Source organism: Macrobrachium nipponense, chromosome 13 (genome assembly GCF_015104395.2).
Source record: "Macrobrachium nipponense isolate FS-2020 chromosome 13, ASM1510439v2, whole genome shotgun sequence".
NCBI lineage: Eukaryota > Metazoa > Arthropoda > Malacostraca > Decapoda > Palaemonidae > Macrobrachium > Macrobrachium nipponense.
The window spans coordinates 10,740,141-10,756,227 of NC_087206.1; the positions used below are offsets into that span (position 1 = coordinate 10,740,141).

The 16,087-nt window shown below is 34.9% G+C and overlaps 1 long non-coding RNA gene across 1 annotated transcript in view; it reads right to left on the reverse strand.

Annotated features, from left to right (window-relative positions):
* Positions 1-10,475: 10,475 nt before the first annotated feature.
* LOC135225428 (uncharacterized) overlaps positions 10,476-16,087 on the reverse strand; it is a 168,328-nt gene continuing 162,716 nt past the window's right edge. Inside the window, exon 5 of the long non-coding RNA XR_010316951.1 lies at positions 10,476-10,621. This is a non-coding gene — a long non-coding RNA (uncharacterized LOC135225428). The remainder of the gene's footprint in view (positions 10,622-16,087) is intronic.

Consider the following 16,087-nt stretch of genomic DNA (forward strand, 5'->3'; position numbering starts at 1 on the left):
ATTGAAGACTTTTCTATGGAAACTGACATGTAAATTGAAGACTTTTCTTTACGGGAACTGAAATGTAAATGTGAAGCTTCTTACGGAAAAAAACTGACATGTAAATTTGAAGACTTTCTTACGGAACTGAAATGTAAATTGAAGACTTTCTTACGGCACCTGAATGTCACAATTGGAAGACTTTCTTATGGAAACTGAAAATGTAATTGAAAGACTTTCTACGAAACACTGAACTGTAAAATTTGAAGACTTTCTTACGGAACGAAATGTAAATTTAAGATTTTCTACGGAAATTGATGAAATTGAAGCTTTTTATGGAAACTGAATGTAAATTTTAAACTTTCTTACGAAACGAAATGTTAAATTGCGCTTCTTAGGAAAACTGAAATGTAATTGAAGATTTTCTTACGGAAATGAAATGTAAATTGAAACTTTCTTACGGAAAACTTTGAAATGTAAATTGAAGACTTTCTTACGGAATGAAATGTAAATTGGAAAGACTCTTTACGGGAAATGAAATGTAATTGAAGACTTACGAAACGAAATGTAAATTGAAAAGGACTTTCTTACGGGAACGGAAATAAAATTGGAAGACTTTCTTACGAAATGAAATGTAAATTGAAGACTTTCTTATGGAAACTGGAAATGTAAAATTGAAGACTTCTTACGGAAAACTGAAATGTAAATTGAAGGACTTTCGAACGGAAACTGAAATGTAAATTTAAAGGACTTTCTTACGGAAATGAAATGTAAATTGAAGACTTTCCTTACGGGAACTGAAATGTAAATTTAAGAATTTCTTACGGAAACTGGAAATGTAAATTGAAGGACTTTCTTATGGAAACTGGAAATGTAAATTGAAAGACTCTTACGGAAACTGAAATGTAAATTGAAGACTTTTTCTTTGGGAAACTGAAATGGTAAATTGAAGTCTCTTACGGAAACTGAAATGTAAATTGAAGACTTTATGGAAATGAAAGTAAATTGAAGACTCTTATGGAACTGAAATGTAAATTGAAAGACTCTCTTTCGGAAACTGAAATGTAAATTGAAGACTTTCTTATGGAAACTGAAATGTAAATTGAAAGACTCTCTTTCGGAAACTACAAAGTAAATTGAAAGACTTTCTTACAGAAACTGAAATGTAAATTGAAAGACTTTCTTACAGAAACTGAAATGTAAATTGAAAGACTTTCTTACGGAAACTGAAATGTAAATTGAAAGACTTTCTTACAGAAACTGAAATGTAAATTGAAGACTTTCTTACGGAAACTGAAATGTAAATTGAAGACTTTCTTACGGAAACTGAAATGTAAATTGAAGACTTTCTTACGGAAACTGAAATGTAAATTGAAAGACTTTCTTACGGAAACTGAAATATAAATTACTCTGATGTTTTGTTAGAAAGAATAATAAATGAAAATCATAGAGCTGTTCAAAATTGAATTCTAACAAATCAGTTGGTTTGCTGTGTAACTGGCAATAATTAATAACGATAGTTTCTTTCGGAAATTAAATAAAAACTATTTAAAGAAGTATGTCGTGTTTGCCATCATTAGCAAAATTAAGAAAATTCAAGAGAAACTGGATTGTAAATTATTTCTATATTTTACTGAATAGGTTATTGAGTGAAAATCAAAAAGCCTTTTAAAGGATTAGATTCTAACAACTCAGTTACCATTACTTGTGCAATTGATAAGGTTATCAGTGACAACAGATTCTTACTAGAATTAAAATCAATATTCTCTAAACTGATAAGCAGGAGAACTTTTATCCGGCGAATTATTGTTATTTGATTGTGTTGCGTAGGTACCGGGTCTTGACAATATGGATATAATATAAAGAATGATTAAGATTATTTTCAAATATATATTCGAAATACTGAATAAGGAAATAGCCAAAGCATTTTATATCATAATTAGAAATATTTCTGTAAAGCTGAAGATGACTGACAGCTAAGTATTATATGTTAGATACAAGTGGCTGCAATAATCATAGAAAAAAATATTTTTTATGTAACCCTGAAACAATTAACTGGTTTTTTTTCTATTACCAGCATCCTTGTTTCTTTTTTACGTAACCCTGAAACAACTACCTGACTGTTTTGTTATTTTCCATCACCAGCAGCCTTGTTTCGCTTCTACATAACCCTAAAACATTACTTTGTTGTGATACGAACTCGACCCAGGAGCCCTTTCGCGTTCCCTCTCACACCGACGCTCCAACCAAACACCCGGGACAGATCAGTTTGATATGCCTGATATATATCTGTCCTCCCGCTGACCCGGGGAGATGGCGGAGCCAGTCGATGAGACCAGACATCAAATTTTTATCACGACTGATCACTGCTCCCCGAAGACTCGCAGGTTCTTTTGGAGAGGCTGGGTAACGAGGCGGAAAAATGCATTCGTCGATGTTTATGTCTCCGAAAATCTTGCGAGGGAAGAAGAAGAAGAAGAAGAAGAAGAAGAAGAAGAAGAAGAAGAAGAGGAGGAGGAGGAGAAGCTCTGCAGCTCTGGTAAGATTAGGCCTTTTTGCTTGTTAGCTTCGCAGGACGATTTTGTTGATGCATGACTATCGATATTGAGGTATGATATTATACAGACATTACAGGCTACATCATTATATTATACTATATAATATATGTATACTATAATATATATATATTATATATATATATATATATGTATTATTTGTATATAGAATGTAGGGCCGTATGCCTGTTAAGAAGATGAAATATTCCCATTTGAAAAAAAAAAAACAATTTTGAGCAGCTACGAGGAACTTTCAGGGATTGACGATCCACATCTATCTTCTCCCCTTCGTTAATCCTTCCCCAGGGAGAACACCTGCTTATGCCTTTTTAGCTTTTCTTGTTTTTCTGCTGCTTCATTCGTGCCCAAGGCTGTACAAGGCGAGAGACATAGCTCCCAAGGCATACTGTGGACCAGAAGGAGAGTGTTGTTTTGAAGACAAGAAAGCAGTACTGCAGTAGCCATCAAGCGGTCGTTGGAGAAAGACCTCTACCAAAGCCCCTCCCAAGGCTTCTCCAAAGGACAAACTCGATCTCTCCAATGATCAGGCAACGAAACCATTCACACTCTACTAAAGCATAGCCAAACCGCCATCTTTCATTATTCGACGCTTTAATCTAAAAGTGTAGCAGTGTGCAATTACTGTCCAGTGTTACGTTAACTCAATGACTTAATGAAGTAATTATCCCCTTGACAGTGATATACATAAGTGAATTAATAACTCATCACCTTCTCAATACATTCTCATGTTATTTACGTTCTTATGATAGACAATCTGAGGGAATTTTCGCTCATCAGGCATCTGTCTGCTTACAGGTGTCATGTGATTGTTGCAAGTTTCTTCCCTAAGACAATTTGCATGGAATCAACCCAGAAGAACTCGTTCCTGCTTGACATGAATTAAGATAACTGAAGCCAATTCCAGTACTCAAATCACTCCTGCTTTATCTAAGGACAAGATTTACCCGTACTAGCCATTCAACAATTCATTAATATCATCATTTACCGAGAGATGTCCTGCATGCTCTTGCTGCTGAATTTCGTCTGTAAATTGTGAATAAATGAAGATTTAATTACTCGTGGTATCTCTCTGGGGACCTTAAACTCCCCTTGTTTATTCCTTTTAGTTCATGAATTGCAGCCCTATCAGCATATATATATAATAATATATATATATATATATATATATATATATATATATATATATATATATATATATATATATAGATATATATATATATATATGTATATATATATATCATATATATATATAATATATATATATGATATATATATAGATAGATAGATAGATAGATAGATAGATAGATAGAGAGATAGTGAGTATCAACACTATGACTTGGACACCGAGGTAAAGACAGACTGAGCTGCCTCCTATTATGATTCGCATCTATATTTTCAAAAATTACCTAGCTAACATTTTCGATGACGTGAATAATCCCACAGAAAAACAAATGTCAATAATATCATATAATCAAGCTATATTTCTCTCCCTCTCCTTTGTTGGATGTTTGGAATCGTTGTTGAGACAACGCACAAAGAACAGTTTCGTACAAACCACAAAATCTTCGATGGTTCAGGTTATTGAAAAACAGATTTATAAGAAGCTTAGACTGAGGAGGATCCGGAAAGACCACAGGGTCGAGATAAAGGGTAAGAGGATAAAATTCCCTATACATATTTTTGAAAATATATACACACATTATTATATACGACCTTCTTGGCGTGCGCTACATGTGCTGCAACCCGGCGCTGCTGTCTTCCCAACCCTCCCGATCCCCTACCTACCCAAACCCCACCCAGGATGCACACACAGGTTTGCAGAAGGATGGATGGACAAACAGGTTTGCATGCGAAGGATGGATATCTCCCCTGTCCTCCCATTCCTCTACCTACCCAAACCTTACCCGGGGTGGACAAACAGGTTTGCCGGAGGAGAGTGGACCTATCTTCCCATTCCCCTACCTACCCAACCCCCACCTTGGGTTGGACAAACAGGTTTGCAGGAGGAGGGTGGATATCTCCCATACCCTCCCAAGCTCCTATCTACCCCGCCCCCAGGCCAGACAAACCACTTTGCAGTGGGTGGGTGGGTGGCTGTATCATGTCTCCCCCTCTGTCCCCCGGAGGAGGCAGGAAAAACAAGATCCATTCCAGGTCTGGAAACGATTCTGACACTCAGGAACCGTGGAAATCATCAGTGACAGAACCACACTGCGTTTTGCCTTCAAGAGAAAAAGCCCCATACCTCCCCTTAATGGATTTGCAAGACTTTTTTTTTTTTTTTGTCTGTGACCTGTGACACAAATTGACAGGGTGAAGAGATTTCGAGTATTTTTCGAAACCTCTGTTCTGCCGTGAAATGGTCTTTGAGCAGTTAAGTTGGGAAGTTGATTTCTCTCTCTCTCTCTCTCTCTCTCTCTCTCGCTGCATATACTATATATATGCAAAAATATATGAATATGTTTATAAATAAATTCAAATCTACTAAAAACAGTACACACACACACACACACACACACACACACACACACACACACACACATATATATATATATAATATATATATATATATATATATATATATATATATATATATATATATATATATATATATTCATTTATTAATTAAGGGTTTAGTGAACTATTTTCTTTACCTTTATTTTCATTTGTTAATTATGAGTTCTGGTGAACTTACTCAGGTGATTCTAATGGTCAGATGTAATTCTATGTATATTTGTAAGTGTGTGTATATATATATGCATATATATGATATATATATATATAGATATATATATATATATATATATAATATACATATATATATATATATATATATATATATATATATATATATATATATATGTTTCCTATGTATGTGTGTTCATACGTACATAAAAACTCTGTTTCAAAAATGAACTTAATTGAAATATAAAAAAAATATTAAAGCAACCATAAGAGAGGAAGGGTGACCAGGAACCAACACATCCGTCTCTCATCCACCCTCATGGAAACCCTCGTGAAATCGTCTCCTGGATGAGTATTTTCCCTTCATCCATCAAGTGAGGGCAAAGGAACCACTCTGGAAAAATCCCGTCTTAATCTTTTCCATCAATATTCTCGAAAGTCTGGGACATCATTACTGGCGGTCTTTCCTTTGCTTTGCTTTGCTTTGGGAAGAGAAAATAATAATAAACTTCTGCTCTTCTTCTTCTCTCCCTTTTTCAAAGGGATGATGGAGGAAGGTCGACTTAAAAGGATTTCGGAAATTTGTTTAGTCCTCCTCCTCCTCCTCCTCCTCTTCCTGCTCCGCGGCTCTTCTGGTCGGTTTTTAACCTGTTTCTGAATATTCCGTCAAAGTCTGTGATGACTGGAGAGTTTCACGGGTTTTTATATACAATAATGAATTAAAGCATCTGTGAATTCATGCATTGCTTTTTATAAATGTGACACAGCAAAGATTTAAAAAGAACGTTTTTATTGGCTAGATATTTCTCCTCAGTCATTGTTCAGCATTTTGCAAACAATTATTAGGTTCAACATTGAAAACGGAAAAAATGCCACAGGAGGGGAGAGAGAGAGAGAGGAGAGAGAGAGAGAAGAGAGAGAGAGAGCGAGAGAGAGAAGAGAGAGTAGCTGCGAGAGAGGCGAGTCCAAGGTAAGCATTTACATACCTTACACAGCGGTATAAAGTCTTCCCTCCCTCTTTCTTTCTCTCAATAAAATATATTGATCCGAGAGAGAGAGAGAGACGAGAGGAGAGAGGGAGCACGAGAGAGAGAGAGAGAGAGAGAAGAGTTCCAACGTAGCATACATTACCTACACAGCGGTTTATTAAAGTCTCTCCTCTCTTTCTCACTCAATAAAATATTTGAGAGAGAGAGAGAGAGAGAGAGAGAGAGAGAGAGAGAGAGAGATAGAGAAGATGATTCGAGAGAGAGAGAGAGAGGAGAGAGAGAGAGTCCCAAACAAATAGCATACATACCTACACAGCGGTAAAATTTCTCTCCCTATCTTTCTCACTCAATAAATATAATTGAAGAAGAGAGAGAGAGAAGATAGAGAGAGAGAGAGAGAGAGAGAGATGAAGAGAGAGGAGAGAGAGAGTCCAACGTAGCAAAAATATCTACACATCAGGTACGAACAAAGGAAGGGGCAAACTTTAAGGTGATAAATGACATAGCGATCATTGAAGGTCGAAGCCAAAAATTAATATTCTATGTAAGCTATCTTATCGACCATTTATCTATTTAAAACAATGGTGAGTAATCAGCAACATAAGTAACCAATCACCAATACCTTTAATTGAAAAAGAAACCCACAAATTCAATTTGTAACTTGTTTACATCTAAGTATTTACATTTAGTTTTACTCCAATGTCCCCTTAGATAAAGTATTAGAATTCCTACAGACTAAACATAATGAGGGTATTTTCAATCCAAACATCGAAATAGGCGTCTTCCTTGAGTTGATCAAATTGTGTGTCAGTGATACTTATTTCACGTTTGAGGGACATGTTTACAAACAGAAATATGGAGTAGCTATGGTCCCTCATTATCACCTATACTCGCTAACTCTATATGGAATATTTCGAAACTAATCTAGTTCCTAATGTGAATGTCCCTGACTTAAAACTGCAAGGATGGTGGAGATACGTGGATGATATTTTTGCTATTCTGCAAGGGGATGGAAATAAAATAGAAACTTTTCTAGATGAGCTCAATAAGTTTGATAACAATATCCAGTTCACTTTAGAGAAAAGTAACAACAATAAACTGCCCTTTTTATACATACTCATAGAAAGAAAAGAAACAGGATATGAATTCAGCACATATAGAAAGCCCACACATACAAACTCATATATTCATTTCTTCTCTTTTCATAGTCATTATATAAAAATAGGGGTTCTAACAGGTTTATTTCTTAGGGCAATGAGAACGTGTGACCCTTGCAAGATAGAGCAAGAAAATATATTACATCGATAAAAGCTTCGATGCATTAGCATACCCGGAATGGTTCAGAAAAAGGGCACTCACCAAAGCTAGAAAAATATTTTACAGAGCGAATGTAGAGAGTACATGGAATAAAGAAAACAAGAAAATAGTTGCCCTCCCTTTTATGCCTAAAATGAAACAAATCACTTCAAAAATGAAAGTCAATATAAATTTGTATATACCTTTGATAATACCTTAAAAAACAAAAAAAAGTATGTAAAAATAAATTGGAAGGAGAAGACAGTATACAGATGATGTAGCGGGGGTATACATAATCAATTGCAATAATTGTGGAGACAGATATGTGGGGGAATCAGGTAGGGAATAAGGACTAGAGTCCAAGAACATAGAAGGGCAGTACAGCTTAACTCTCAGGGGAGTGCTATAGCTAGACTTGTTGGGAAAATGACCATAGGAGGGATTTCAAAAAACAGTAGGCTTATATACAAAAGCAACAAAATTAGTCACAGGAGGGTAGTAGAAGGTGCGCTTATCAGAGAGATCAAAGTAATTGAAGGAAACAAAGGTTTTACCTCAGAAGATCCCATAAGCCGAGCTTTGATATTAAAAGAAGCTAAGATTGACCCTGCTGACCTGGAGATTAGGTTTCCTGCCCAACAGACTTACGGTGACCACCACACCCTTACCACAAGGGTGAATCCCATTGACCATCAGCTCAGGATATCAGAGCGACAAGAGGGGATTGGCAACTCTCAAAGAAAACCAGAACAGCCATCGCATAAATGACAGCACAACGAGAAGAAGTTCCAGAAGACTGCTGGGCCTTGACCCAGGCTAACATCCCAACATCTCTTGAGAATGGGCCACAGAAGGGCCTGAAAGTACTCGAGTGTGGAGTAAAACTAAATGTAAATACTTAGAAGTAAACAAGTTACAAATTGAATTTGTGGGTTTCTTTTTTCAATCTTCAGAAGAAAAACTGAAAGAAGTTTTTGTTTAATACCTTTAATAATATCTTCTTCGAGTATTTACTACCGTCAGATAAAAAAACAATAAAAAAACAGATATGGTAAGCTATTTATACTTTCCTACAATATAACGTCAACAAAAATATATAATTATTGTTGTTGTTGTTGCAACTGTTGTTCCTGAAGGTTTTCAGTTGACAGTCTGCATCCATATTTCATATTCCTTAAACACACAACTCACTTAACTGAACTTTGTATATATTGAAAACATCCCTAAGAAAATAAGAAAATATTTGTTGGCAATTCAAGCAACTCCAGTGACACAACTCTTCTGGAATAATTAAAATCCCCATTCTGACATCAATATTCTTTTTGTTCTTTGAAAGTAAAAGAATTCGGCATGATGTTACAGACTTTCTTGAATTGTTGTCATTTCCACGAGACTTTTTTGCGATTAGCATTTTTTGTTTTTGAAAAAAAAATCTGCATGATGTTACAGACTTTCCTGAAATATTGACATTTCCCCGATAATTTTTTCGATTATCAGATCTGTCTGCAGTCAAAAAAAAAAAAAATACTGAAAACACAGACGAGAGTCTGCGAAAGAAGACACTGTGACGCGTACAGACGGAACGAACGGACAGGTTAGCTGAATGACAGGAAGAGGGACGGGGCCATAAATATGGAAACGAGGTTCTTAGGTGCATGTCAATGCTACAATTGCCTCGATGGAGCGATCACTAAATGACCCCTCTTGCAAATCTCCCCTGACCAGTTTCTCATTGATTCTGCATCAGCACAGGAGGAATTAGCCCTCCGTTAGCTACGGGTTATAGAAAGGTACGGCAAGTGGTAGGTATGTAATATATATATATAATTATATATATATATATATATATATATATATATATATATATATATATATAGACATATATATTTATATTATATATATATATCTATCTATATATATATATATATATATATATATATATACATTATTATATATAAAATATACATATACATATATATATATATATATAATATATATATATATATATATATATATGTATATACACACATATATATATATATATATATATATATATATATATATATATATATATATACGATGATTATAATCACTTTAGCACGTGATTCGTTTATCACACATATCCACAGGTGAAAAATAACAGACAGGGTGTAGGTCCTGACCGGTTTCGGCTTTATTTTCAATGGCTTAAAAATAAAGCCAAAACCGGTGAAGACCTACACCCTGTCTTATTTTTCACCTGTGGATATGTGTGATATATACATATACGTATACATACATATATATATATATATATATATATATATATATATATATATATATAGAGAGAGAGAGAGAGAGAGAGAGAGAGAGAGAGAGAGACACACACACACACACAGAATGAGAGAGAGAAAGAGTTGCGTGGCTGGTTTAATTTCGGACAACTCTGACATTATGACATGCCTAAACACTCGTCATCCTCACACAAAAGCCACGATTACAAAATTAAAAAAATAAACAAGAACAATATTTTGTTTACCTTGACCTCTCTACCTACGCGAGACACGACTCCCTGACGAGAGAGAGAGGCAGGGAGAGATAGAGAGAGAGAGAGAGAGAGAGAGAGGAGCGAGAGAGAGAGAGAGAGGGTTTCTTAACGCCAGGGAAGTCTGATATGGTATTATGATAATCCGTCATTTCCGCTCAGAACTCTCACACAAACCAAAAAGAACTGCGAATATATTTGCTCACAAAAGGAGAAAGTTAAACAATTAAAAATGGAAGATTAAAAACAAAAAAAGAAGAATTATTTTGTTTACCTTGACCTCAATATACGTAAAGAAGCAACTCCCTGATCCTCCCACCATAAAGATGGAAGGGAGTATTCGGGGCGGGATGGCGGGGAGAGGGGGTGGGGGGGGGGGGAGGGGCGGGGCTTTTTACGCCTCGTACCTCTGGACTTGGAGGGAGACTGCCTTCAGTCCTTTACGGGACTCTGATCAATAACAATAAAAATTTTACGGTTCCTGCCCATCAACAGAGTCCACGGTCTCGCGAGGCCGTCGTCAGTCGAGCCCATAAAGGGACGCTTGGCTTAAGGGAGGCAGCACATCAGCTCTGAAATGGACGGCTGATGTTAGTGGGTTCTTTTGAAAGAAAAGTATAAAAAAAAAAAAAAAAAACAATATTTTGTTAAAAGTCAGGTCTTATTTCGTACCTGGGTTTTATCAGTAATCGTGAGGGAATCAGTATTACAGAAATTTAAATTACTTAAAAATGAACTGGTATCAAGAGTAATTATAAGAGAATTTGTATTATAGATATGTTAAAGTTCTACTTACAGGACGCATTATACCAAAAATTAATTAAAGAGCGTTCGTAGTGTAAACATTTAAAGGAGCTACTTAAAATGCCCATGTATCAAAGATAATAATGAGATAATTAGTATTTTTAAAATTAAAATGCTACTTAAAACGCGCATATATAAAAATTGATAATGCGATAATATGCATTATGAAAATTAAAAAGTGCATATATCAATAATAATAATGAGATACTTAATACTGTAAAAATGTAAAAATGCTACTTAAAACGCTCTTATATAAAAATTAATAATGAGAGCTTTAGTGTCGCAAAAATTTAAAAAAAGTACTGCTAAAAAGGCGCGAATATAAAAGAACGAAACAAAATTGTGAATAAACCATATGATAAACTTGAACTATAATAAGGAAACAAAACTTCAGGGGAAAAAAGATTATTCACCAAATCAGCAATATACCAAATCGCTGATTTAACTGGATGAAACTGAAGCAAAGTATTATAAAAACAAAAAAATGCTTCATCAAGCTTTTCTACTATACTGATAAGATTATAAAAATTTGCCATATATTTCGATTTTCCAGTCGGTTTTGATTAGGGACTTAATGCACCCTATTAAATTCACTTCAAAAACAAAAAGCTTTTGACGCTAAAAACGAGCATTCGCGATCAAAGGCCAAACTAATTTCCATAACCTATCGCTATTTCCAGCGGTGAAGCTATAAAGCTTTAGCTTAAATGATTTAAATGACTAGCCGTTATTTAAAAAAAAAATAATAATTTTCAAATACCAGGTTTTCATCTGATCCGCAGTACTGAATCCATACATGTCTATAAATATGGTTAATTTTAACCTTCCCTTTTTACAATCAAAATAATATTATATATAACTTTGTTAACCATCCAACCGAGTGATTTCATTTGAGTAAACGTTTCTGAAATCGAGATCGGTCTTTTAGACTTGCTGTATCAAAACCCAATCATATTTCCCCTCTGAGTCTGACCTGCCTCCATTATCCTAATGAATCAGCCCTGGTGATTTTGTATCGCGCCACGCTCATCGATATTCATATTCGCAATTATAGAACAATGTAAATAGTGGAATCAGAAAATACAAAGATTTCAAAAAGATAGAAAGATAGCTCTTCGGAAAAGCCTTTCATCGTTAATTTACGTGTATATATATATATATATATATATATATATATATATATATATATATATATATATATATATATCTATATATATATACGTATATATTTGGCAACGTTTTTATTTACTTCCATTTTCTACAAAGAGTAATATCTATTATGCGTGTGTGTCCCTCCCTACCCTGCCTCTTCTATTGCGTTAATTTCCTTGCTTGTGTGTGTGTGTGTGTGTGTGTGTGTACCTCCCCCTCCCCCTAGCATCTGCCGGTCAAAAGTTAACCTGACGAGAGCAGAAAGGTTATAAAAACCAAAAACGATGTTAAACCAAGACGAGGTCGTCAATATGGAAACGAGATTTCCAAAGGGCCTACCCTAAGACCTACAAGAGCAGAGACGGAAAGACTGACGCTGAAGTTCTGAAGCAAACCTCGACGATCTTTCTTCACCGCGAACTAAATTGATTCAACACTAGATGAGAAATGGCCGTTCCATTTGCATAGGATTTACGAGGTGACGTACGCCGTCCAGGGCCCCCCCAATGATTCTTCGAAGCTCCTGAATATGCAGAGGCCGAGGAAAGAAATTCAGTCGTTTAGTCATGATTCGTCCTGACGGTGGTTGTCATTTGTACGAATTGCATCGGCTATTATTTATTTTAATAAAAGGGACGGTATTCTCTAATAGGAGGTTGAAATAATATAATATATATAGATATGGAGGTTCATATATATATAATATATATATATATATATATATAGTATATATATATATAATTATATATATATAGAAAGACTGACGCTGAAGTTCTGACGCAAACCTCGACGATCTTTCTTCACCGCGAACTAAATTGATTCAACACTAGATGAGAAATGGCCGTTCCATTTGCATAGGATTTACGAGGTGACGTCGTACGCCGTCCAGGGCCCCGAGGATTCTTCGAAGCTCCTGAATATGCAGAGGCCGAGGAAAGAAATTCCAGTCGTTTAGTCATAATTCGTCCTGACGGTGGTTGTCATTTGTACGAATTGCATCGGCTATTATTTTTTTATTTTTAATAAAGGGACGTTATTCTCTAATAGGAGGTTGATAATATATATATAGATATATATATATATATATATATATATATATATATATATATAATATAGGAAGACTGACGCTGAAGTTCTATATATATATATATATATATATATATTATATATATATATATATATATATATATATATATATATATAGAAAGACTGACGCTGAAGTTCTGACGCAAAAACCTCGACGATCTTTCTTCACCGCGAACTAAAATTGATTTCAACACTAGATGAGAAACTGCCGTTCCAAATTTGCAAGGGAATTTACGAGGTGACGTCGTACGCCGGTCCAGGCCCCGAGGATTCTTCGAAAGCTCCGAATATGCACGAGGCCGAGGAAAGAATTTGCAGTCGTTTAGTCATAATTCGTCCTGACGGTGGTTGTCATTTGTACGAATTGCATCGGCTATATTTATTTTAATAAAGGGACGTTATTCTCTATTAGGAGGTTGATAATATATATATATATATATATATATATATATATATATATATATATATATATATATATCACGGGCCAGGCGACGGCCAGCAAGACACATCAGTGCGAGGGTGGACCAGGGAAACCAATTAATTCCAACATATTGCTTTATTTCCGACGTTTCGTAATAATTACTTTATTACATCTTCAGGGATCTGTTGAATAATGAATAAATTACTAAAAACGTTACTGTAAAAACTTAAAATTTCATAAGAAAATTAAAATTCAATACATTTAAATTTCATAAGAAAATTAAAATTCAACACTTTACATCTAAAAAAAAAAAACAGATAAAAAACACACACACATATAAAAGAACCAAACGCCGCTCGACCAACCTTATGTGGAGAGAACCAAAGACAGAATGCTTACAAAGACACTTAACTTAGGTAGAGTTGAGTAGAGGAGGTTTGAGTATTTAACTGTGGGACTAGTTGTTTAATAAACAATGACTCAAGTATAGGCAATTCGTGAGGATTAGCTGTTTGGCCTATTATACTAAAATCACTTCTTTCGATGTAAGTTTTACAGATTTTGGAATGAGCTCTGATATTAGAATGTTCTGGGTTGGAGAGCCTACAACCAGTACGAAAGCTAATTCCCCGATGGGAGTCGATTCTGACCCTCAGTAACCTCCTCGTGGATCCGACATATGTCCCTGAGTTACACTTAGGGCAAGTATACTTATACACCACGTTAGAGGACAAAAAAAGGCTTAATCGATCCTTATGGTTAAAAAAAGAACCAATTGTTAACGGATTTTTGGGAATTAAACAACTAGTCCCACAGTTAAATACTCAAACCTCCTCTACTCAACTCTACCTAAGTTAACTGTCTTTGTAAGCATTCTGTCTTTGGTTCTCTCCACATAAGGTTGGTCAGCGGCGTTTGGTTCTTTTATATGTGTGTGTGTTTTTTATCTGTTTTTTTTTTAGATGTAAAGTGTTGAATTTTAATTTTCTTATGAAATTTAAATGTATTGAATTTTAATTTTCTTATGAAATTTTAAGTTTTTACAGTAACGTTTTTAGTAATTTATTCATTATTCAACAGATCCCTGAAGATGTAATAAAGTAATTATTACGAAACGTCGGAAATAAAGCAATATGTTGGAATTAATTAGTTTCCCTGGTCCACCCTCGCACTGATGTGTCTTGCTGGCCGTCGCCTGGCCCTGTTTTTGGTATTTTTACTGGACTTTTTCTAACTGGGAGCTGTTGCTGCTGACCTTCTGCATTTCAATATGGATCTTCATAGTTTTTTCTACGTGTTTCGCTTCCTACTTCAAGTCAGATCAAGACGATTTAACCATTTTCATCAACTCATACGCCGTAGATACGGAGCAGATCTACTGGGAAAATGTCGGAACCTTGAGAAGGTCTTTAAGAAACTAGAAAAAGCGAAACTTGATTTGGAATTCTTACAGTATTGTCAATGTAACGGAATTGTCCCTAATTTTGTTAAATTTAGGTTGTATAAGTCCTCTTTATACCAATCACAATTTTACAAAGAAGCTACTAACTCTGTTAAATATGGAAATATGTAGTAAACAAAAATCAATTGATAAACATAATGACCTTGTCTCAAGGATGAAAGGGGAAGTGTTCAATTCTCTTTCTTTTATAGACAGTTTCATTTTTAGGAAACTTTTTAACAAAACTCTGAACGATTTTATTTTGCTCGTACAGGAAAGGCATTTCAGGAAATTGAAAGGTTTGGGCATTGTTATTCCAAAATTTGCTAAAGAAAGGGTGACTGTATTCAATTTCTCAAAACATGTGTTATCGAAACGTGAAGAGTTCTTATTATCTCTGGGATTGGAGTTCTGCCTACCAAATTTTAGACCTAATTATATAAAGTTTTTCCTCCCCATAGAGTCTATTTTCCACAGGTTAATCACTTTACCGTTTAACGTAAATAAAAGCGACCTTCAGAAACAACTCTTCGAACTGTCCCAGGGTGCATTTAGGAAACTGAAAACGCGCTGGACTCCGTTTTTTAAAAAAGAAGATCATAACACTCTTAAGCAGTTGGCAAGTAGAAAAGATCTTGTTATTACCAGACCCGACAAAGGAAAAGGAATTGTTTTGTTAGATAAAACTGACTATAGAGAAAAAATGTTAACTATCCTAAGAGACCAAAGCAAGTTTACTGAAATTGGATCACCTGATTTTTATAATATCATTGTTATTGAGGACAAAATTAATAGATTTTTACGTACTTTAAAAAAAGAGAAAGTCATTGATGATAATACATACCAGGAATTGTTTGTCACAGGATCTTCGTTTGGAGTCTTGTACGGTCTCCCTAAAATACATAAACCTAATGTACCCATGAGACCTATTTTAGCATCCTACAATACACCCAATTATAAACTAGCTAAATATCTGGTACCTATTCTAGAACCTCTGACTAAAAATAATTTTACTCTTAGCAATTCGTATTCTTTTAAGGAAAAAATCTTACAACAGGACACCGATCACCGATCTTAAAATGGCTAGTTTAGATGTAGAATCGATTTTTACTAATGTCCCTGTGGAGGAAACCA